This window comes from Vicugna pacos, chromosome 11, assembly GCF_048564905.1.
Source record: "Vicugna pacos chromosome 11, VicPac4, whole genome shotgun sequence".
NCBI lineage: Eukaryota > Metazoa > Chordata > Mammalia > Artiodactyla > Camelidae > Vicugna > Vicugna pacos.
Window position 1 is genome coordinate 68,382,719 of NC_132997.1, and position 25,201 is coordinate 68,407,919.

Genomic DNA, 25,201 nt, shown 5'->3' on the forward strand with positions numbered 1-25,201 from the left:
ATAATTTCTGAGCCTCAGCTTCTTGGTCTGTACAGGAAAAAAAAGCACGTCCCCTACACCTACTTCATAGGATGGTAGTTAGATTCAGCTGAGGGCAGTGATGAGCAAATCAAACTTTAGGACATTTTTGTTAGGCTTAGTGTTTTTAAAATGTTTGCTTTGGTTGCTACATGTAAATAGGAGAGTCACCTAATGCTGTAGGCTGAATTTGTCCCCTCCAAATTCATATGTTGAAACTTAATCCTCAACGTGATGGTAATTTGGAGGTGGGGCCTTTAGGAAGTGATTAGGTCATGAGGGCTCTGCCCTTACAGAATGAGATTCATGCCTTTTTTAAAAAGACCTCAGAGAACTCCTTTGCCCCTTCTGACACATGAGGACACAGCAAAAACACAGCCACCCATGAACCAGGAAGAGAGATCTCACCAGACACTGAATCTGCCAGCACCTTGATCTTGGACTTCCCAGCCTCCAGAACCATGAAAACTAAAGCTTTGTTGTTTAAGCCATCCAGTCTGTGACATTTTTGTTATAGCAGCCTGAACTAAGATATCGAAAAATCCAGATTTCCAAATTGTCTTGAAAAACTGAAAGCAGTAAACATACTGGGCTGGCACTCCTTCGTGGCAGCCTTCAGCTGGAGTCATGATCGGAACCCCTCCTTTGGATGAGGCCTGACCCCACCTTCCCTCCGTCCCTGACATCTGCACTGTCCAGCCCCTGTGCTGTTTCATGGACACCACCCGCTGGGCCCCTGGAGGCAGTCAGATCTTCCACTTTTGCCTGTACTGTGTTGCTGCAAGTCAAAGCTTCTTCAACAGTCACATGTGAGTCCCGTTTATGGTATGCATGACGTCTAGCACTCTCTCTCACAATTCCAGCAGGACTCGCATTCGAGATTCTAGCGACACCTGCGTATAAACACACACCGTGTAATAAACTCACCAACTGGACACGTCAATTTCCTGACACTTCAAGTAAGTGTTACGAGGTGACAGAATCAGTTGTCCAAGCACAGAAGCCGAAGCTTAGGAGCCTGTGCCTTGGTACAGTCCTGGCCCCTTCACAGGTGTTAACATCAAAATAGTTCCCACGGTTAGACTGTCTTCCAACCTAAGATGATAAACCCACCTGCCCATGAATGTCCAGGTGGAGACCAGCCTGGGTTGGCGCAGCCCAGGGCTGTGTAAGAATGCTGAGGCCAGCAGAGCTGTGCAACCGCCCTCTGGAGAGCAACGCGGTGCAACGGATCAAGAATTACAAAGTTATTTCTGCTCTCTGAAGAGCAATCTCAGTTCTGGGAAGTTATCCTAAGAAAACAATTTCAGAGAAGCTGAACACTATGGGCAAAGAAATAACAGCTGCATGATGAACAATGTATAAAACAGAAACAACCTAAATGGTCAACAACTGGGAAGCATTTAGAGAATTACGGTACATTGAACAAATGGGATGGTAGACAATTCTTTAAAATTATAAACAAGAAGATAATACTGGAAAACAGGAAAGCAAGATGCAATGCTAAAGCAAAAAGAAGAGTCTAAAACTGCATACATGTTGTGAGGGAAGCTATGTACAACTTATGTAAAAGTTGTATACTTGTAACTGTCACAAAAAAATGGGGAGCATATGCAAAAAGAAGCATAAGTGGGATGGTACAATTAAGTTGGGATTCATTTTTTACATTACATTTAATACCATTTTATATATAATTTTCTTAAATAGATATTTCAGGCTGCTCTCCCAGTGTAAACATGGGCACAAAAATCTCTTTTGTATGGTTTCTCAAGGACTAAAGATAACCAGATCATTTACTGATGCTGCACATTGAAAACTGCGTGATTATCCCAGAAAAGGCACACTGAAGGTACCAAGCCCCAGGCAAAACAAAATGTTCTACTTCTTCACAAGGATAGCAAGCATCATTCATTTTCACCTTGCCTCTGCTCTCTCTAGATGCTTCCATTTTCATTTGTTTTAGTTGGACAACCTCTCTTCGGGATTACCACATTTTATAAGTTAAGACCTGATTTGCGAGGATCTCTCAAGAACTGTAATTACATAGATCCAAATAAAAATATACAAGTAACAGCACAATGAGCAAAGGTCTGTTCTAAGAGTCGAGCTGCATAAAACCATGGAACAAGGAACGTCCTCACAGGGTTCCAGGTGGGGAGAAATGACCTCTGCAGCTATCAGTGTGTGATACTGTTGTTAATATTCCTCATGAGTGGCTGCCCTTGAGCCTCAAAGCCTCAGAAATGGGCACTGTTTTCCCCCTTTATGATGATGAAGCTAAAGTCCAAAGAAGTGAAGGGCTCGCTGACAACACAGTATCTGGATCCAAATGAAGACAAGTGGCCCTGGCAGATTTGGGACCGTGCCCTTGCCCATCTGCCCTCCAGATTTCAAAATCGTTATTGGGCACTCATGTTAACAAGCCGTCCAAGCCATGGCCAAGCTTAAGCACCCATTCCAGGTGAGAGGCCATGACAAAAGGAAGCAGGGGGAAGGTTAACCACGAAATTAACTCAGGGGTATATTGCTGCTCGCAAAACAACACGTGAGTTTCTTTCAAAACAAGTCATGCAAGAGATTTATATGTAGTCAGAAGACACGCACAGATTAAACCAGGCTAACCTAGTTTCCTAGAGACTTTGGAGCAGCCTGCAGTTCCCCTAGCATATCAGCCTGAGCATCTTGTAACTAACCCACCTGATATGACACACATATAGTGGAAGAAGTCTTCACTGAGTTAATAGTATGCCTTAAACTACAAGCAAAGGAAGTATGTTACCACCATGTAATTCTTCTTTTTACTACAGAGATTTCTATTTTATTTTGACATCCAGCCACTAAAATATAATTGCATTTGGCATCATCTCATTTTGGCTGCAGAAAAAAAGTATTTGAAACAAATGAGGCTCTGTGTTACGATGTCCCTGTAAGGTCACTCCTTAAAGGTGCAGGTTGGGAGATATTTTCAATTTCACTTTATCCTCTTTGCTTTCAAAAACCTAACCATTTGCCAAGAATCACCTTCCAGTAAAGCACTCCATTTGTGGGGCATATCTTTCATGGTGCCCTCAGGAAAGTTTTCTGAAGTGATGCCTTCTACCAGCAGAAAAACCGCGCCTTTCTTACAGTCAGCACTCAGCTGGGGAAGGGGGGCCTTTTGGGGGGAATCCCAACACTGCCTTTCCATTGTTCTTTCCTTCCCCAATCCTTTCCATTTCCAGAGCCTTAATCTTTAGCAGTACCCTTACTTTTTTTTTTTTTTGACTACATCAGACCAACTTTTTGGGTGAAATATGGGGCATTTTTCCCCTATGGCATTTCTTTTTTCCCCATTTTTTAAATTGAATTATAGTTGGTTTACAATGTTGTATTAGTTTCTGATGGACTATTTCTGGTATTCGAAAAGACACATGCACCCTAATGTTCACAGCAGCACTATTTACAACAGCCAAGACATGGAGGCAACATAAACGTCCATTGACAGATGACTAGATAAAGAAGATGTGGTATATATATAATGGAATACTACTCAGCCCTAAAAAAGAATAAAATAATGCCATTGGCAGCAACATGGATGGACCTGGAGACTATCATACTTAGTGAAGTAAGTCAGATAGAGAAAGATAAATATCATATCACTTACATGTGGAATCTAAAAAATAGACACAAACGAACTTATTTGCAAAACAGAAACAGACTCACAGACATAGAAAACAAACAGATGGTTACATGGGGCGGGGAAGGATCGGGGGCACATACACTGGGAGTTTGGGATTAGTAGATACAAACTATTATATATGAAACAGATAGACAATAAGGTCCTACTGTATAGCACAGGGAACAATATTCAATGGCTTGTAATAACCTGTAATGAATAAGAATGTGTGTATGTGCATGTATGTATAACTGAATCACTATGCTGTACACCAGTAAGTACCCTTAGGTTTTAAGTTGATTTGCAGCCACAAGAGAGGTAAAGGTGTGTAGCAGAAAGATACCAAGAGTGGGATTCAAAGCCACTGGGTCCAAGTGACACTACTTTGTTCTATGACCCTGTGTAAATCACTTCCTCCCTGCCACTATTTCTAAATCTGGTAAACCAGGGCATCAAATTACTGATGTCTAGACTTTAAACCAGGTGACTGATTATTAAGTATCTCATCTCCAGTATCTAAGATACCTGGTAGATCATGAACTCTGAGTAATCTCTGACTGCACCCTTCCTTAATACTTAACGCCTCTCTGAAGGAGTCAACTCTGATTTGTTATTACTTAAGAATTGTGAAATTTGCCAGTCTCTCTCTCTCTTAGACTTTTCTAAAATATTCTTGTACTACAGACAATATTTTTGAAATATCTCTTGATGTGTTGCTCTTCCTTTTGGTAAGCCAGTTTATCCCACTGGCCCCCTTCTTGTATTAAGGCTAAGTCAAGAAGTTCACTGCTGTAGGGAACAAGAAGAGGTCCCACTCAGAGTAAATCCATCTGTAAGTATGGATTACATAGATCTGTGTGCTGGGGGAAGTTCCCACCACACAGAAAGAGAAAGCAGGGGCCTAACAAGAGAGGGAGGGGAAATATTTCTTTAAAGGAAGAGTGATGAGCTGTTCAGGTATCTCAGGGACCACGTCTCCCGTCCCTTGAGTCTTGAGCAGGGCAAGCAGGTGATACAGTGAAGAGACAGGAACCGGAGTAGCTGAGGGCGAGGATGCAATAAGGAGGCCTGTGCTGTGCGTCCTGTGGGCAACAGTGAGAAGACACTGCTCCCCTGGGAGCCCCTTGCCTGTGATGTCTGGGCAGAGAGAGAGGCACAGATAGTGCCCACTGACTGTCCCTCACCCACCACAGGAGTGTGATTGGAGGCTCTCTCATGTTCTCAGTGGAGACATGAAGACAACAAAGAGATGAGAGGCAAGGCTGGGGCGAGGAGGAAAGGGAGTTCGTGGCAAACAGTGTGAACCAAATGGAAATCATGGTTGATCCTCAAGAACTACAACAGGAAAGGTGAGGAATTTCCCCAGGTGCTGGACAGAGAGTACAAACCATAAGTCCCAGCAGCAGCAGATATATCAGCACCGTACCCAGTGACAACAGAAGCCACTGCCTAGAGACCAGCAAGATGCGTTTCATCAGCAGAAGGCCCGGTGACCAATACTAGGGGCAACTCTGCTCAGGCCAGTGAGAACCCAGGGATCTGCACACCAACCACCACCTCCTCCACCATTACTGTGAGGTCATATGAATTCTCCCCGAAACCAAACACTCATAAAGGAGAGGGAGGGAAAAACGCAACACAGGGGAGATATGACTTTATACAGATATTAACCTTCAGTTTGGCTGAAAATCGATTCAAGACTAAGCTAAGATGAAGATTACTTTAAACTTGCAAAACCTGCTAGAAACTTCTTCAGACTGAGGTATAATTTACATACAATAAAACACATCCATTTTAAGTCTACTTTTTGGTGACTTTTGACAAAGGTTCACATTCATGTAACCACAATCACCACAATCAAGATAGCGAAGATTTCCATCACCCCAAACATTCCCTCACGCTCCTTTGCAGCCAGTCTCCACCAGTCTCAGCACTGCGCCGCCACTGGTTTGCTTTCTGTTGACACGGATGAGTTTTGCCTGTCAAGAATTTCATAAATACGGAAGCACACAATGCGGGCTATTTTGCTTCTGGCTTCTTTCACTCATGATGTTTTGAGATTTAACCAGGTTGCTGTGCATATCTGTAGTTGATTTCTTTTTATTGCTGAATAGTAATCTGTTTTATGGATATATTATAATTTATTTATCTGCTGATGGACATTAGGGTTGTTTCCAGTTTTAGACCACTGTGAATGAAGCTTCTTCAAACACCTATATACAAGTCTTTTTGTGGCCAGATATTTTCATTCTCGAGTAATACCGAGGAATGAAATTACTGAGTTATACTATAAGTGTATATTTAACCTTAGAAGAAACTGCCAAACTGTTTTTGAAGATGGCTGTATGGTATTACAAGTAACATATTAGAGCTCCAGTGTGTAATGGATTCTCACTGTAGTTTTAATTTGCACTTTCCTGACAACTGATGGTGTTAACCATTTTTTCATGTATTGTTAACTATCATATATGTTCTTTTGTGAAGTCTCTGCTCAAATATCATGTCCATTTTTTAATTGGATCATTTATCTTCTTATTATTGAGATATAAAAATTCTTTGTGTATTCTAGATACAAATCCTTTGTAGATACGTGTACTGCAAATATTTTCTTATTCATTTCTTAATAGTTCATTTTGAAGAGCAAAAACTACTAATTCTGGGTGAACTGGAATTTATTAGTTTTCTTTTTAGTTATGTTTCTATACATTAGTAGTGAACAATTAGAAATTGAAATTTTAAAAAACTACGTTAGGCAATTCATCAAAAACCATGAGATGCCTACGAATAATTTTAATATGATATTTGCATTATTTGTACACTGAAAACTACAAAACAATGCTGAGAGACATGTATAAATGTCTGAGAGAAAGAGAGACCATGCTCATTCCATTGAAGACTGAGAAGATGTCATAGCTACTGATGTTGATTGCTTCAATTAAATCCCAATCAAAATTCCAGCAGTCTTTTTTTAAAACAGAAACTGACAAGCTGATTCTTAAACTCATTTGGAAATGCAAAGAACCTAGAAAATCCAAAATAATTTTCAAAAGATAGTACAAAAGTTGAAGACTTATAACTGATTGCAAGACTTACTCTAAAACCAAAACAATCAAGTGTGATACTGGTGTATTAGATCAGTGGAATAAAATAGAGTTTTGAAACAGATGCACACATTTACTTGTATGAAAAAAAATGACTCAAGTCTTACCTCACACCATATACAAAACCTAACTCAAAAGAACTTCTAAACATAAACACAAAAACTATAAAACTTCTAGAAGAAAATATAGGAGAAAATCTTGATAATTTGCAGATTGGCAAAGGATTTTTAGACATAAAAAGCAGAATGAACTCCCCACTCCTGCCTTCACAGAGGCTTATGAAGAGGTTTAGATTTATTATAGCAGTGAGGAAGCTGTTATTTTTTTCACATCTGTGTTGTTATAAGAGCAAATCTCAACCCTATCACAACTCACTAGAGAAGATTTCCAAATGGATTCCACTACTGCCTCTGCAGTGGGAAAGTACTCTTTCAAGATACACCCTTTGTAGCCCTTAGGGTGTCCCTTTTGAAGCTCTTTATCTAGATACTCCTGTCTCTGTAGAAACAAGGAGGAAACTGAGAGATACTGTTCCTGATAGAGGAACACCATGTCCTTAGTTAGCCACATGCTGTTGGCTGAAGACTGTCTGGTCCTGATAACAGTCCATATATATGACCATCTCCTTCACCAAATATCAGCCTCACTCCCAGCCTATTATACCACTCCCACCTATCCTATGATACTATAAGTTTCTTGCAATCCACTGAAAAAAATCAAGCTCTATTATCTTTTTACATGCTGTTTTCTTTACCTTCAAATTCCCCCTTCCCCACTTGCCCAGCTGACTTATCTATCATTTCTGCTTCAACTGCCTCCACCCCACCTCGACCCCACCTCCATCCCCCAAAGTAGTTATCTCCCTTTCACAGACTCTTGGAACTCTCTGTACACGGCCCTCCTGGCCCTTGTCAAGTACACTGCTGTTATCTATTTAATTTGTCTCTCTCTCCCACTATTTAATTCCACAGAACAGAAGCTATCTTAAGTCATCCTTGTATCTTCCCCCAATTTTCTCCACCGCCTCCAAGCCCCAACACAGACACACACACACACACACACACACACGTCTGGTCCAGAGCAGGGCTCTATCAGTGTCTAATAAGTAAACGAAATAAGTTCTGCCCTCACCAGAGACAATCTCAGCAAGTCATAAGAAATAAATTAAAAGCATAAATAACAGTCACTAGTTTTAAAATGGTAATTTGACTGAAACATGAAAAGCACGTTATCTTCAGAGAGGTCTAACCTTCAGACATCGACCAAGAAAATCAACCATCACGAGAAAATGAAGCATATTTAGCTAAATCAGCTTTCCTCTAAATGACGTGCGCTCAGGAGCATTCTTGTCACAGAGGAATCAGCCAGCACTCAGAGCTCAAGCCTCTGGCTCCCAGGTCAGTGAGCAAGTCACGAAGTAATAATAGCAACAACAGTTACTATTTAGGGGCACTTCATCCACCAGTTTCTGAATTCACTGTTACACATGTTATCTCACTTTATCTTCATCCCAACCCTGTGAAGGAGCTATTACAATTTCCATTTACAGATAAAGTAAGGAATGCTCAACTCTCCAAGATTCAGCCTCGGCCTGAGTCCAAAGCTTGTGTGGTCTTAATCGCTGCATCCTGTTGCTCTCCACGGGCCGCCAAGCACCCTCATGGCGGAAGTCATCGCGGTTATGTGCAATCTTGTGTTTCCAGCACCCAGAACAGTGCCTGGCGTATATTTGCTAAATGTTGTGGTGAAATATAAGCCTCCTGTGGAAGAGAAAGATAATCTTGCTTCCCGGACAAGTTGCTGTACGTTTTATTACACCCTCTCACCAAGGATTAAATGTCCAGTTCTACCCCATCCCAGGACTCAGCATCCCATTGAAGACCCTGGCCTGGGAGGTGTGCATTGAAGGGCAATCTTCAGGTCGGCCAGGAAGAAATTCCAACACTGTCCTGCACAGCCTTTAGAGCAGAGGAGCTGTGTTCCAGCTGAGCCTTACACACTTCTGTCCAGGGGCAAACTCAAACTCCAAAAAGGACTGAATGTGGGGGCAAGTTAAAGAAACCCCTTCTTTCTCTGCTCAGGTTTGCATAATCTCCGGCCCAGAAACCCAATTGCTTTCTTTTTCCCCTTGGAGTCTCTGGATCTTAGGGAAGCCTTCTAATGCATACAGATTTATTTATTTTTGTTCCTCAATGATATTACACATGTACTATAAAAAATATATTGTTCTTAGGTGCAGAAAGACTAGTCATTTGCTTTTTATTCCCCTTTTCTTTTCCTTTCTGCTTCTCTCTACTTAGTCTTCAAACAGACCCTGATAACAGGAGAGTAAATAATTACTGACTTCAACCAGAAATTTCTGGATGTCTGTCAGGACCCTGGGGCACTAAATTGAAAACACTGACCTTTGCTAATAAAGCTGACGACGTTTCTACATTGTCTGTGAGACTCTGAGCGTAGGAATACTTTACATGAGACCCAGAATAAACAGCAGAGTGATTTACACGGTATTTTTGTCTACAGAAAGGGAGAAAAGGTACAACTTGTGATTCACATAAGAGGCAGAGAGTAGAAAGCAAGCTTCTTTCTCACCCTGTTGGTTCCTAAGCCACAGAGTCGCTGATTCTAGGCAACATCAGAAAAATGCTTACTTCAGAGTCTAATAGTTTGTTGACACTGCAATTCATAACCAGGAGCCTCCCCCCAGTAACCATTTCCTGCAGAAATAGAGTTCTTTTCTCTCCTTTTTGGAAGTATATGTAAAAGAAGCGGTAGGCCTGAGCGGTAGCCCCCTTTTGATAAAAAATATAACATGCAGTCAGGCATTCCAGTGCTTAGCATGATGTCTGGTGTAAAACTGGAGCTCAGTATTTGTGTGGTTCAAGGAATGAATGTTTGTGTCTAACTCAGTGGCCTTGCAGGACTCTTGAATTCTAATTTTACACTCTTACAGCCTATGGAATTATGAAGTCAGATTATGTTATATCAGAGGCTTCTTGGCTACAGAGGAGAACCTTAGAGTCTGAGATGCACTTCACAGAGTCTTTCTGTTGGTTGACAGAGAGCCTTTCATTGAACAGGGCTGCCAATCTATACCACATTTTCCTCACTCTCTCATCACTGCTCCCACCATGTTGTTGACATGGGAGGGGAGCCAAGGGAAGTACTCCAGTCGGCTGGAAGTTAACCCCCAAAGTCACACAGTGTGGTGGAGCACTGGTGTTTAACAGAGTGCAGGCCGGAGAACTGAGGGTGTGCCCTCAGAGTGTGGGCTCTCTGAGAGCACGGGCCCTGGCTGCCTCAGTGCCTCGGGTGGGGCTTGGAAGAGACCAGCACTCAGTAAATATTTAAGTGAATAAGCCCCTCCAATTCTCAAGCACCAGATGTTTTTCTCAAGCCACACGGGGAGCGGGTACATGGAGCTTGAGAATGGGCAAGAAATTACCCATCCTGTCTTTGTTCTTTTCAGTCACTGACAAACCAGATTAACCTGCCTTCCCAGCATCTGAGTAACAGAGCCGCAAGTGAATATATCTCACTGAGAACCTGGGGCATGGGCAGGTGTAGACCCCAGACAAGGTCAAACCGGGACCCAGAACATCTCTGCCAGGCTGGCCCTCTCTTCCTGCTTTTGCAGAGCAGCTAAAAACGAACGTGGGCTGTTGGGAGGCTCACCTACAGGGCCTGGCGCTCAGCCCACTGTCTGCCCCACACTGCACAGGCCATCAAATTCCACAGGCCCTTAGAGATGTTTATTTTTGCGCTCTGTAGACTCAGCTCCCTGCTGGAGCCACGGTAGGTCACACAGAGGACAAGGTGTTGCCAAGCTGAGAATGTGGAGTACTCTTTTGTGCAAGACCCAGGACCTGAATTTCTTCCTGGAAATGGAAGAGTCAGAAATGCTGTTATAAAAGTTCCTTCAAGATGGAGGTGGTCGTCTTTGTTTCTATTCTGATAGAAAGAGTTAGGCCTGAACCAGTGTATTCCACCTCCTTCTAGTTTTGGACCCACGGAAGAGTTTGATGAACAAAGGCCTTGGAAGTGGTTCCTGACTTTTTTGAGTGTGAGTCCTCTCTACACATTTAAAAATATTTCCTTAGCCAAACATGGCAATAGTTATGTTTTTGGAGTCAATTATCTGTTGATTAAGAAAATATGTAAAGACAACAGTTAAATCAAATTTCATGGTACTTTTAAATACATTTCATTTTACTTTCTGAATCACTAAAGCACTTAGAAACACTTGAAGAATTGTGATAACCGTGTAAGACATCATTCTGACCACTGACAGAACGCTGTCACGCACCTGCGGATTTGCACACTTTGAACTAATTCTGTTGTCTCGTCCCAGGTCTGAGACTCTCAGATGAGAAGCCTCACTGTGTTTATTAAGGGTAGGGCTGGTGCCTTAAAGAACAGATTCCTTCTGGTTTACTAGGTATATTATTTATTCAAGGTCCCAGGAGGAATTAAGGAATTGGAGAGACTTCAACAAAGACATTTATAAAGGTGTGAACAAGTGTTCATAAAATCTGACAAAGGTCAGTAGAGTCCCCTGGGACCAGTAACATTACCACCTCCAGGCCTGAGAGGCAAAGGGAGAGAGCAGTTACTGGAACCCTCCACAGAGTCACTTTAGAAAGTCTTGGGTAAAGGAAAGCAGCCCATCCACAAAGATCTGACAGCAAAAGAACCAAGGAAATAAATACACCAACCTCACACTCCTCTTGCCTTCCCAGTCCCATCAGTGGCTGAACCCAACAGGAACCCAGCTGATGCAGCCTATACGGGGCCGAGAACTGGGTGGGAATGGGATGGGCAGTGAACTTGGAGAGGCAAATGGAAACTGTCCTGCACACCAGTGTAACCTGTAAGATTACCCGGTAGTGCACTCAGGGTATGGTTAAAAACAGGATCAATGTCTTGGCGATTGTACACAGTGCTGCTATGAACATTGGGGTGCATGTATCTTCAAATTAGAGTTTCCTCCAGGTATATGTCCAGGCATGGGTTTTCTGGATCATATGGTAAGTCTACATTTAGCTTTTTATGGAATGTCCATTCTGTTTTCCATAATGGCTGCACCAAACTATATTCCCACCAACAGTGTAGGAGGGTTCGCTTTTCTCCACATCCTCTCCAGCAAGACATAGAAGCAACTTAAATGTCCATCAACAGATGACTGGATAAAGAAGTTGTGAATACTACTCAGCCATAAAAAAGAGACTAAAACAATGCCATTTGCAGCAACATGGATGGACCTGGAGATTGTCATACTAAGTGAAGTAAGCCAGAAAGGAAAAGAAACACACCATATGATATCACTTATATGCAGAATCTTTAAAAAGTGACACAAATGAACTTATTTACAAAACAGAAACAGACATAGAAAACAAGCTTATGGTTACCAAAGGAGGAAAGGAGGGGTGGAGGGATAAATTGGGAGTTTGGTATTCACAGTTACTAACCACTATATAAAAAAACAGATAAACAACAAGGTCCTACTGTATAGCACAGGGAACTGTAGTCAATATCTTGTAATAGCTTATGATGAAAAAGAATATGAAAGGGAATATATATATATGTGTGTGTGTGTGTGTGCGCGTATATATGTATATATATATATATATATATATATATATATATATATATATATAACAGAATTGCTATGCTGTACACCAAAAATTAACACCTTGTAAACTGACTATACTTCAATTGAAAAAAAAACCAAAACCGAGGTCAAGTCCCGAGCCAATCAATAGTGGGCCTTGCCTTTAAAACCAGATCAAGCAACTCAGGATATCAACTTACTTTTGGTGTATTTCATATACAAAACTCAATGGTGAAACCAACCTCCTCTTTTGCTGCTCATACTTAAATGCTCCCTCAGTTTCAGCCAGTGATCATCTTTATTTCTTGGAGGGCAACTCCAAAATCTGCATCTCTGCTGTCAATCTTCCTCCCAAGTTTTGGACTCAAATTTCCAACAGCCTGTAAGTTACCTCAAATTCACGTGTCCAGAAAAGCACACCCTTTCTTCCTAGAAACACTTTTTTTTTAATGCTTTCACTATTTTCCAACTAAGCATTCAAGAGCACTTTGAGTCAATTGATTCCTCCCCACCTCTCATAACAAGTGAGTCTAAACCTGCTTGTGTCCCTCTCACACCTGCCCTCCCTTGCTGATTTTCCAGGGCCTTGTATGAGGTCCGAGCCTGTCCGAGCCTGTCCCAGCTGGCCTGGTTAATCCCGACTCTACCCCTGAGAGAGTGACCCTGTTTAGACTTCCCTGCACTTACTAATTATGACTCTTACTTAAGAGTCTCAGTGGCCCAGTTTCTGCATCTGGAGCTGATCCTTCTCAGCTCACCCACGCTGTAGATGGAACGGGGGCTGGCGCCCTTAAAGGGATGCCTGTGGTTGAGGGCTGCGGGGGGTTGCAGCTGGGTGAATCCACCTTTCATGTGGGGAGAGCCCTGCAATCCTACTTGGCCAGCAGATCTAAGTTTCAGTCCCCAATTATCAGTGTTATTAGCACATACGGTAGCATTTCGACCTTTGATTTCTGTTTCTAGCTCTAAATTGGTTTTAAACGTAGGGAGAAGACAAGTGCTTTCTATTCATCCTTTCAAATCCCAATTCCCACCTCGTGGAGCTATTGAGAAAATGAAATGAGGTCATTCATACTCTATCACAAGACACAGGATCTGGCCATAGTACTCATTCAAATACACATTAGCTGTTACTACTATTATTGCTGTTGTGGTTATAGGTTGCCTCCGTGAGCCTTGGGAAAGGGGTAGGAATTTAAAATGTCAATAACGTACAATTAGTATAATATATTATATTGAGATAGTGTGGGAGAACACGAGTCACATCAAGTAGAACTTTATAAACTACAAAAGAAAATCTATCCCCATCTCCTCTCCAGAAGCTTCACAGAGAGGCATTCACACGTGTTCCAAGGCTGGTTACGAAAAGGATTCTGAAAGAACACTTCTCTGAGGAGGCTTACAAGAGGCCCTCAGTGGGGAGGGTATAGCTCAGTGGTAGAGCACATGCTTAGCTTGCACAAGGCCCTGGGTTCAATCCCCAGTACCTCCATTAAAAAAAATAATAATAATAAGTAAACCTAATTACCCCCCTTCCCCTCCAAAAACAAAAAAACAAAAAAAAAACCCAAAATATAAGTAAATAAGTAAAAAAAATCTTAAAAACCAAAAGGCCATGATGTAGCTGTAAATAGCAGCATAATATGGCTCAGAAAAAAAAGTTTAAAAAAGAAACCCACATTTCTCTGACAGGATATCCCTCTCTAAAGAGTTCCAGAGGTTTCCCTGGCCCTAAGTCCTACAACTGCTCTTTGAGGCCTTTTAGATTGCTACAGATATGAATGCTACATTATGTTTTTAAGCACACAGAACAGTGCACTTGGCTGTGGTCACACACAGTCTGGCTTTGAAACTCAGGGCAGACAATTACTAGCTGAATGACCTGGATGTGAGACTTAGCTTCCTGAGTCTGTCTCCTGCTCTGTACGTTGGAGTTAATAGTGCCTCTTTATTAGGGCTTTAATGAGGATTAAAGGGCAAAAGGCACGTAAAAGTGCCTGACACCCATTAAAATATGCACATGATAACATATATGCATTTCCTTCTCTCTTATACCAGCAGATACATTTTTTTCATCTTCACTCATTCCTTTCAATAATTTCCCAAATTAAAAAATGAAGTAGAAAAAAAAAAAGCAAAGCAATTGTAAAAGCTATACAGTAGCACACAATAGGCACTCCAAAAATGCTTACCTAAGTTAAACTTATACCAGTTACTAGGTCAAACAGTGACATGATTAGCAGATTACTAGTAAATAAATATGTTCATCATAGCTGAAAGCACCATATTTCTTTACATAGGAAAAAGTGTTAGGAAAGGACCCCAAAACCTGAGCTTTCTATGTCAACTTTCCCTTATGATAGAGAGACAATACGAAAGAGCTAAGTAATTGAATAGTGGGAAGTGGCAAAGAGAAAATGATTGGGAAAACAATAAATTCAAGGAACACCATGCTCTTCGAACACGAACTAATTTTCACCTCTTTGCAGCATTTAGTTGGTTCTTTCTTTTGATCTGCACACTGAAATTCTTTGCAAGCAAATGTCCGTATACCAAATACCTGCATCCATGTCCTCTTCCCTTTTTAGTGACTTTTCCTAAATAGTACAGATGGCACGTCCCATCCATGACTATAAAACCTTTACAAATGACAGTTACGAGAGCTGTAGCAGCACCAAAAAGATACCTAAGTCGGGCTAACCCATGATCAGAACACAAAATGTGTAAGCTGTAAATACAACTACAGAAAATACGTGTGAACAAGGGGAAAATGAGAAAGAAATGCACAGAAATGGAAAATAGTTGTGTGAGGGAAGTAAGGTTATGAATGATCGCTTGTGGGGAGCGGTATATAGCTCAGTGGTAGAGCACGTGCTTAGCATGCACGAGGTCCTAGTTTAATCCCCAGTACCTCCCGTAAAAAACAGAAACAGATGAATTATCTCTTCCTGTATTTTCTGAACTTCTTGAAATTCTTACACCTGTCTTAATAATCAAACCACTTTTATATAGTAGCTACTAAGTGTATTCTTACTGTTTCCCTTTCTTCCATCCAACACTGACTCATATTAGCTTTTTATATGTTTGACAGAGTGGACATTTGCCATTTTATATCTTTGTCATGCTTATGTTTGACCTTTGTTCAAACTTGTCAAGAGATTATCCTCCTGGAATACATGAGAGGGCTCTGCTTTGGGGCCACTCTCTTATACATGGATTAAAGGTTACCCCTCACTTCTTTCCTTCTCAACAGGCTGAAAGCAAGAAATCTACTTGTGGAAAGAGGACACTTACAATCATATTTTAAGGCTGTTTTGTGTCTTTTTCCCCCCTATAAAAGTGAATGAGTGTGTTGTGTATAACATAAAGAAATTGATTCCAACATGGTGTCTCACTGAAATTTTCAACATTGCGTTCCTCTTACAAAGTGATGCAATATTTGATGAGTAAACAACAGAGAATGAGGAGGTCCACCTCAGGACAACTGTACAAAACAGAATGAGACGTGATGCTCTTTCTCATGGCATTTTAGATTCACACAGGGATACCATTCCCTTTTCTTTGATAAACTTCTTGAGGGAAGGCTGACAATGACAAAACTGTCTCTGCTGGGGGTTAGGAGAAGAATGAGTTACCTAATAGTTTCAGGAGAAAAATAAATAAAAGCTTGATTTATACTGAATAGTTTTAGGATCTTAAACTGAGAATAAAAAATAAAATGTAAAAAATTTCTACAAAATAATCCATCACCTATAAGATTGAAAAGTACAGTTCTATCTGCAATTAGCCATTCATGTCTTAAAGCCATACTCCTCACTTAGGAAGGAATGTCAAATAATGCAAACTTAATTGACTTGGTTTCTCATTTCTCAAGAACACAACCAATTAAGAACACAGCCAAAAAGACTGATGAATAGCTGAAGTCTACCTTCCAAAAGCCAGTGTAATTTTACTGTGTATTCTATACTAACAAGTTTAATTTTATGGGTTTCAAGCCCACCAGTGATGATCTGTAACCACAGTGTGAGGGAAAAAGATATCACAGGCAAATCTGTAACCAAGTGCAAGATCACTGTTGAGTCTAATGGCAATAGAATAGATCAAGAGAAAAAAAAAAAAAAGAAAGAAAGAAAGAAAAAGAAAGGGAAAAAAAAAAGACCCAGAAAACTCAACAACTTGGGGACATTTTGTGTAGAAGGAAATACATCAACATGTCTCAATTCAGAGCTTCCCAACTGCTGCACAGGGCTACAGGTGAGAGACAGATCTGTATCAGTCAGCTCAGACTACATAACAAAACCCCAGTGACTGGGCAGCTTAAACAAGACATTCATTCCCCATAGTTCTGGAGGCTAGAAGCCCATGATCAAGGTTCTGACAAATGTGGTTTCTGGTGAGAGCTTTCCTCCTGGCCTGCAGATGGCCATGTTCTTGCTGTGTCCTCACGAGGCCTTTCGTTGGCAAGTGTGGGGGGCAGAGGAGGTGGGTACGGGGCCAGAAGTAGAGAGGTGGGAGGAGCTCTCCGCTGTCTCTTCTTACAAGGACGCTAATCCTATCAGAACAGGGTCCCACCTTTACAACTTTATTTAACATTAATGACTTCCTTAGAAGCTCCATCTCCAAATGGCCAAGATGATGAAGGCTTCCACATACGAATTTGAGGGGGACACAAACATTCAGTCCATAACAGGGTCCCCCAGCTGGGCAGAGCCTCTGGTGGGCCAGAGCCCAGACCAAGAAGAGTCTCATGGTTTACCCCAATGTAGCTGAGAAAGAGCACGATTTTTGAGGCTTGGCACCATGAGAGAGGTTGGGAAGAACTGCTTTAGTGAACTCTGAATACATCACTGCACCGTTGACCATTATGATAATAAATCTCAGTGGCCCCTTAGAGTGAAGAAAAATCACAATAATAACGAATGCTTAAATAACATTCACTACGTGCTGCACCAGCTCCTAGCTTTTTTTTTTTCCATTTGTGTTCACTCATTTAATACAACGGCCCTCTGCTGTATAAAGTATTATAACCCCATGGTCAACAAACAGGTCTTTGGCATCAAGTTGCCTGAGTTCAGATCTCAGCTTCTGTGCGTTTAGCTCTGTAACCTTGGTCAAGTTACTAAGTCTCTCTGAACCTCAGTTTCCTCATCTATAAAACGGAGATAAATATACAAGCGTACAATTCCAAAAAGCTCTGAACACCAAAATCTTTCCATACATTGGCAGTGCACTCGTTTTTGTGGGGAGACCTAAACATTCATAGTTTTTACTTATCTTTCTGAGTGGAATATTCTTAAGTGTTTCATTGCAGAATCATCACAGGGTGCTCCCCGCCAGACCCTGTGGGAGGGTTACAAGTATAAGCTCTACATACCATGATGAAAACACCTGGTCCTCAGGATTTCTGAACAAAGGTTTCAACTCAGTTGTGAGAATTAGTAAGTTAATTTAACTAACATAATGAGGACAGTGCCTGGGGACACAAGTATTATTATTACTGTTGTTCTTAGTGTTACTGTTCTTACTGTCACTCTCTAGATGAGGAAACTGAGGCAAAGAGAAATCAGTCTGTCTAAGCTGCAGCTCGCAATCTGGCTGAAAGTGAATAGACAGTCTGGCTCCAAAGTCTGGTCTTTTTTTTTTTTTTGAGTGAGATTTTTAAAAATATATTTTTATTGAAGTATAGTCAGTTTACAATGTTGTGTCAATTTCTGGTGTACAGCACAATGCCTCAGTCATAAAGACTGGTCTTAACCACTGCACTCTGCCATCTCCACAAGTTACACGTGTTTCATTTTTGTTCAACTATGTTCAGTGTCCCATGTTTAAGAAGGCAGTGTTTTTTATAAAATATTTTTAGAAATTTCAGCTCAGCTCCAAGGGAATTTTGCTCCATCATTCAGAATGATTCAAGGGCCGACCTTGGGGGAGGGGACCAGCAGTCACATCAGTGCTATAATATCTGTACCTCCCTGGTCCAGCTCACCGAATTGGGAGGCCTCACCTGGTCCCAAGCAACTAACCAAAGGCTGAACCAAACTCTGAGGTTCTGCATCTGTGGAGCTGGGGATGGGGACTGTGTCAGGCTGGAGCTGGGAGGTGCTGAGAGCCAGGCGGGGGAGCCATTCTCTGCCATGCACGTACACAGAGGAGCCGGAGACTAGGAGAGGAAGGAAGGAGTTCCATGTGGACCAGTGGTTCACAACCAGGGACAATTTGGTCCCCCAAGGGACACTTGGCAATGTCTAGAGACATATTTTGTTGTCATAGTCAGAGTGTGCTTTTTATAGCATCTAGTGGACAGAGGTCAGGGATGCTGCTAATCAGACTACAACACATGGGACAGCCCTGGGGAAAAAAGAGAGAGAGAGGATTATCCGGCCCAAAACGTCAATCATGACAAAACTGAGAAACCCTGGTATAGACTCAGACAAGCAACCATGTGGCCCACATAGAGGGTGAGATGGAGAAATTAATTGCTTTAGATCCCTTGGCTACCAGATCCCAATTCCAGCTGCTCAGAAAGCCTGATGGCTCTTCCCACCCCAGGTTCCCCTGAGGAAATTTATGGCCCATGTTCTTCCTGTCTGTGTATCATTCCATAAAAGTTCCCCTTTACCTTCCACCAATTTAATGAGTTAATGTTACCTGTAACCAAAGATACCAGAGACAGGTTTGAGGGGGAGCAACGCAAGACGATGGGAAGAGTGTCTCAGATAGAATAAACAGGATACGTCGAGGCACAGAGGTTGAGAAGGCAGGTGGAGAAGCACAGAGGGGAAAATGAAGAACAAGGCAGATGAGAGGAAAGACATGAGTCAGGGCGAAGAAGCAGCAATAAATAAGAGTGGGGTGTTTCCATGCAGGACAGAGAGTGGTCTGACTAGACCAGCAGGTGTGTGCTGGGGAAATTAAAGAAATTCATCTAAGTGGAAACAGCTTTGAAAGAAGCATCAGACTAGACAATTGTAATACAGGCTTGCATAACAGTGACTGTTTTAGGCCTAATTCATCCTTTGAACGGATAGAAGTGCAGTACCTTTGGGAATGTATAGTCCCATAGCAAACAATCTGTACTGGGTAGAAACATTGCCCAATCTGTAAAAAAAAAAAAAAAAGCAACAAGCAGAATTTTCCCAATATGTGAAATAAAGCAAAGCAGAAGCAGAAATCTCTAGCATTTGTGGCCATCAGCCAAAATAGTTTTTAATCAATAAACTCTTTGGATCCCACTTCTGTGGTCCGGGGAAGATACAGGGTTGGGGGGCAGCGAGCAGCTCACTGCCTGGCACAGAGGAGGGTCTGAGGTTGAATGTAAAAGCCCCATATGGCTTACTTATTTAAAAAAAAAGGAAAAAAGAAAAAGTCCACAAAGATTGTGAAATAGCCTCCCCCTTCATCTCAGTCAAAGAAGGGGATTTAGGATTCCTAAAAGCATCTTTCAGTCCTCCTGGGGAAGAAAAAACAAACAGGACAATCAAATACACATGTCAATTATGTGACTGTGACACGTGATAGAAATAAGTCTAGAAACAAAAAGAGAAGAGGAAATAAGTATTATTAATACAAAGACCTCCTCAATGCCTTATTTCTCTTTCCTCTCCCTTGCTTTCTACCATGGATAATGTGACTCCCTGTGGAAAAGTTGCTTTTGTAGTCAGCAGGTCAAAGGTCTCAGATCCGAAAACAGTCAACACACAACGTTCCAGGAGAGATGTGTGTGGCTTCCTGGTACCAAATCAAACCCCTGCAGGTCAAAAGACACTCAAGAATGAAATCTGGAACTATGGGATGAAATGCAGATCCTTTCACTGCCAACAGGCAGTGCTTCAGAGGCTGGTGGACGGCCACCAGGAACCCTTTTCACAGCTGGCTGGGAAGGAGGCCGTGGGCTCTGCAGGGTCTGTACAAAGGGTCAGATTCCTTTGAGGGAGCACGGCCATCCTGGGGAAAGGCAACAAGGCTCCTCTAACGGGAAATAACATCGGATCAACCAATGGAGTGTTTAAAGGAAATACCCAGGATGGTGTGGCAAAAAGACTGCACAACATTTTAATTCCACAGATGACTATCATCATCATAACAAAAGCCACTACTTTTTGAAAATTTACCTGCAGGCCAGGCACTCTGCTCAGATAGACACATACATTCATTATAGTCATTCAGAAGGAAATCTGGGTACCAGCTCTTCAGCACTGGTGCAGCTCGGCATCACGGTACCACAGCATCACGGTACCACAATTTGGTACAGCAGAGTTTCACTTTTCTTTCCGAATTGATGCCATGCCTACAGAGGTGCTAATAAGGACTTGGGGACCAAACCCCCTCACCTCCAAAGTGGGGGGCTGTGGATGGGGTTCAGTGAGGCTTTGAAAATAAGCTGGCTCTCATTAGTTGGGGTCACTGCCATGTCTGTGCCTGGGGTAGCAGCAGCGGCAGCAACCCAACAACAGTGACAGTTCCCCACCAAAGGATGCCTTAGAAATCTAAAGATGCTCCTTTTCTCAGCAGTTTGGAGGATTTTCAGAGGACCACCTCCCTCTTACAAAAGAAGTTAGGAGGAAGGATGACTAGGCTGCAGAGAGTTTATGGTGAACTAACATATGATCTATACCCAGAAATATCAAGATCTGGTTGAGCTTATTCTGCACAGTATTAGAATAAGTAGAAGCTCTGATGTGACAAGAGTCAAAATGAGAACTGACATATCAGAAAAGTGACTAGCAAATGGCTAACATCCCTGTCAGCACAAGGTATGGTTTGGCCTCTTGAAAGGAGTCTTTGACGAGGAAAGAATGGGTGATTGAACTTTTTACTTTTACATAATCACCTCTAGAAAATGTGGGTATTTTATAATGGCATTATACTGTGAAAAAGCCTTTGAAATTACTCTTGGTATTGTTTCCAAAGCCAGGTCATTTTAATAAGGACACCAAGCTCATGATTTTTGTAGACATATTATTTTGACGCCAACAGCGCTACCTAATTTGATCAGTAACACACATCAAACTTGATTCCCAGTGACTTTTTGCTGTTTCCAAAAATTACACTCACCTTCTTGGAGACTAGCCATTACTGATATTCAGAAGAATGAACTAAAAGTTTAAAGTGCTTTCAAAAAATGAGGCTCTAAAATATCATGAACAATGACAGCTTGACCTTAAACTTTCCTAAAGCTACTTGTAGGAAGATGGTATCATTTGTCTATAAATCTCACACTACGTTTTTGAGTCAATATTTTACTACATGTGTTTATACCTGTGAATGTAGAATAAGGTCTGTTATTTCAGATATAATGAAAAAGGTGTAAGAGTTGTTGATCCATCCTGAAAAATTACAGTCTACTGTCTTCCTATGACCATAAAGTCAATATAATTGCTGGTCATCATCAAGGAGAAAGAGGAGCAAACTGAAAAATATAACTCCCCTGACCCCAAACATCGGCATCCACAATGCTACATGCAGTTCTGTTCACTTGCAAATAAAAATAAATATATAACAATTTCAGAAAGGTCAAGAGATAGATGGCTCAAGATACGAAGGGTCTTCACACGAAGAGGAATTAAAAAGGAAGGTGTTCCTTCAAAAGGCAAAGAAACAGATCAAAGGGTAATGGGCTTGAAGATTATCAAATCATGATGAGTGAATCTGGTGAGCCTAGACTTGCAACAAATATCAGAATTTGCTGACAACTCCAGAAGCCTGGAAGAGATCATGTCAGCTTATACAGAAAACAGCATTCTCTGATTCTCAAATCCCCCAACAGTCCTCTACCCACTGCACATCCAACAAGTCAACTCATTGTGACACTGTCAACCCGAAGCTGGCAATAGATCCCAGTCTCAGCCCAACCCCAGTCTCAGGTCCTGGAGCACCTATACCTCTGACTGACCAGCTAGAAATTGGGGTCCCCAGGACCCCCATCCTCAGGTGCAATACTTTGCTAGAATGGCCCACAGAACTCAAGTAAACACTTTACTTACATTTACTGGTTTATTATAAAAGATACAGATTAACAGCCAGATAGGTACATAGGGCGAGATCCAGAAGAATCCTGAGTTGGGAGCTTCTGTCTGTGGAGTTAGGGTGAGCCACCAAGTGGATGTATTCACCAACCTAGAAGCCCTCTGCATCGCCTAGTTCAAGAGTTTTTATAGACTTCCATCTCCAGCCCCACTTCTCTCCCCTCCCAGAAGCTCTGTAGAGCAGGGCTGAAAGTTCCAACCCTCTAATCACTCAGTCTTTCTGGAGACCAGCCCCACCCTGACACCGTCAAGGCAGCCCTACCCGAAATTATTAGCATAAACTCAGGGGAGCTCAAAGGGGCTCCTTATAAAATAACAAAAGACACTCCAATCACTCAGGAAATCCCAAGGGTTCCCAGGGTGCCTTGCCAGTAGCTAGGGACAAAGATCAAATATATTTTTTTACTATACTCCAAGTATGTTCACATTAAAGTTTCAGCAAAGATACCCAAATAAAATTGGCATGAAATTCTATTGTGAAGGGCCAGATGACCATCTTTAGAATTTACACCCCCAAAAAATTTCATTTCATAGCTCTTGGGCTCCTCACCCAGCTTTGAAAATACAAAAATAAACTGGGAGAATGGAGATTCAAAAGAGGATTTTTTTTTAAGACAATTTCTTTAGAGATGGGGGATGCCCCATCCCACCTCAAGCTTAGAAAAAAGAAGGTGTGGAGGAATCCAGGGCCTAGTTGGGACTCTGCATTTGGAAACACAGTGGAGGGGGATCTGACTCCAGGCCTGGGGGGATCAGAAAAGAGCCTGGCAAATGGCTTTGACCCTGGAACAAAGGAGAGCTGCATCCTCCCAGGAATAGTAGCCACATGCCTCCTCTCCCACGGTGACTCCAGACAAGCAGGAAAGTTTCCCACAGGCCAGGGACAAACTTTGCTGAGGAAAGAGCTGCCTGGAGCCATTAGAGTCCCACCCAAGAGGGCCTCTTAACAGGGGAGATGGTTCTGTAACGGCAAGGGTCCCCAGCCAGGAGAACCAGGGGCTGAGGAGCTAGCAACCAGCCAGAGGGGATGTACCACATGCCTCACAGATGTTGTGCCTAGAAGAGACGAGCAATCAATCAATCAATATGAAATCACCTTCTGGATGAAGAGTCCACATGTGCACACACCAAGCAGGACTGTGCCCGCATCTCCTAACCCCCCACCCTCCTTTCTAGCAAGCTAGTGGGGAAAAAAAGAAACATTAGGCTGGAAAAGGAAGGCTTATGCCTCCCTCTCCCACTACAAACAGCCAACTTTACAATGGTGCTGCCCGGGGAGGAGGGAAGAACTGCCATTAAATTAAATTCTATATTTTTATCATTTACATGGGTTAGATATTCTGATTCCTGAATCGAGACCATGTGACTTGAAGTGACCCAGAATGAACACAAAGCCAGGGGACCTGTCCAGGTTTTCATCCAGAGACAGGGGAGGGTGATTCCCCAAGGAACAAGTTTCACAGAGAAAACAGGAGATGAAAAATAAAGTTGCAGTTTTATTGCATCCCGCAAGTAGGGCGAGGGGATAGCTCAGTGGTAGAGCGCATGCTTAGCATGCACGAGGTCCCGGGTTCAATCCCCAGTACCTCCATTAAAAATAAATAAATAAACAAACCTAATTACCACCCTCCCCACCCTCCCCTAAAAAAACCAGAAACAAAAATCAGCCATATTATATCCCACAAGTGATGCCTGTGCAGTATATCAAATATACAAGAGGAAGTGGAGCAATAAGACCTATAAAAATTTTACAGAACACATCTCTAGAGGCAATACCAATTGAAGTGTAAACAGAGTCAAGAAAAGCTTAGATCAATTCACGGATAATATCAAAATAGGTTACCATGGGACAGAGGGAATAGTTGGAAGACGCTGTCACACTTTCGGACTAACATGATATCCCTGGCCTCCTACTGGCTTCTTCTGTTCATGGTGTCACAGAAACAAACAAACGAAAGATCAGTGTTGCTGTTTTAAAGCTGTGCACATCATAATTGACCAGAACCATTATATACCAAGATAGAGTGATCTATCATGATTATTACTTCGTTGGCCAAGGCATTTTAAATAAGGTTCTATAAAGATGATGATAAATGTATATAGGTTATCCACTAAAGGTTATTATTGATCTTCCCTTGAATTTATCCTTTATCTTCTGCGGCCTGAGACATGAGCAGTTTAGGAACAAGATGGGAACCACCCAGCCATGCCTAAAAGAACTTGCAAAGATTAACTACCAATAATTTATTTTAGTACATCTGCACTACTTAGTCATGGTTGAGTATCCATAAAATGAAGGAAAAAGAATAACTTACTTTTGTTGTATAGCACAATGGACTTTCTATTCACAATTATCGCTGTGTTGAAGCCTCAGATGCAGTGAGGAAAACAGAGAAAGCAACGGTCAGCTCTCATTTTTATTGCTGCCCAGCACCCAGGCCGTAGCGTTTGGGCAGCAGCCTCTCAGTTTTCCGTCGGGCATCTTACCCATTCTCAGGTCATGTGCTTTGGGAACCTCCAGGCTCCTGCAGCAGCCTGGCCCATGAGAGAGACACAATGATTCATTCGGAGATTTACGGGCCAAGCTGGACCAATGAGAGTCAGCCTGGCAGCATTTGCTGGAACGACTGGGAAGGATGTTCTCCGCATGGGATTTCTAAGTCACAGAATGGAAGCACAGCGCTGCCGGTGGCCACTGGGAGAGACCCCACCTAAAATGAAGTCAACCCAGGAAAGAGGAGTGAGAGGTAGAGAAATACATATTTCTGAGATTGTGTAATCTTATCCGAAT

General features: G+C 42.1%; 1 protein-coding gene across 5 annotated transcripts in view; it reads right to left on the reverse strand.

Annotated features, from left to right (window-relative positions):
- Nucleotides 1-25,201, reverse strand: part of SLC16A12 (solute carrier family 16 member 12) — an 83,158-nt gene that overhangs the window by 28,123 nt on the left and 29,834 nt on the right. The window contains exon 3 of one of the 5 annotated variants that reach the window (XM_072971577.1): nt 24,726-25,121. The exons of 3 other annotated variants lie outside the window; for them this stretch is intronic. The gene's annotated coding sequence lies outside the window, so the exon portion shown is untranslated. Of the gene's footprint in view, nt 1-22,368; nt 22,646-24,725; nt 25,122-25,201 lie in introns of those variants that run through there. One more of the 5 variants, XM_006211069.4, reaches the window with a different exon arrangement.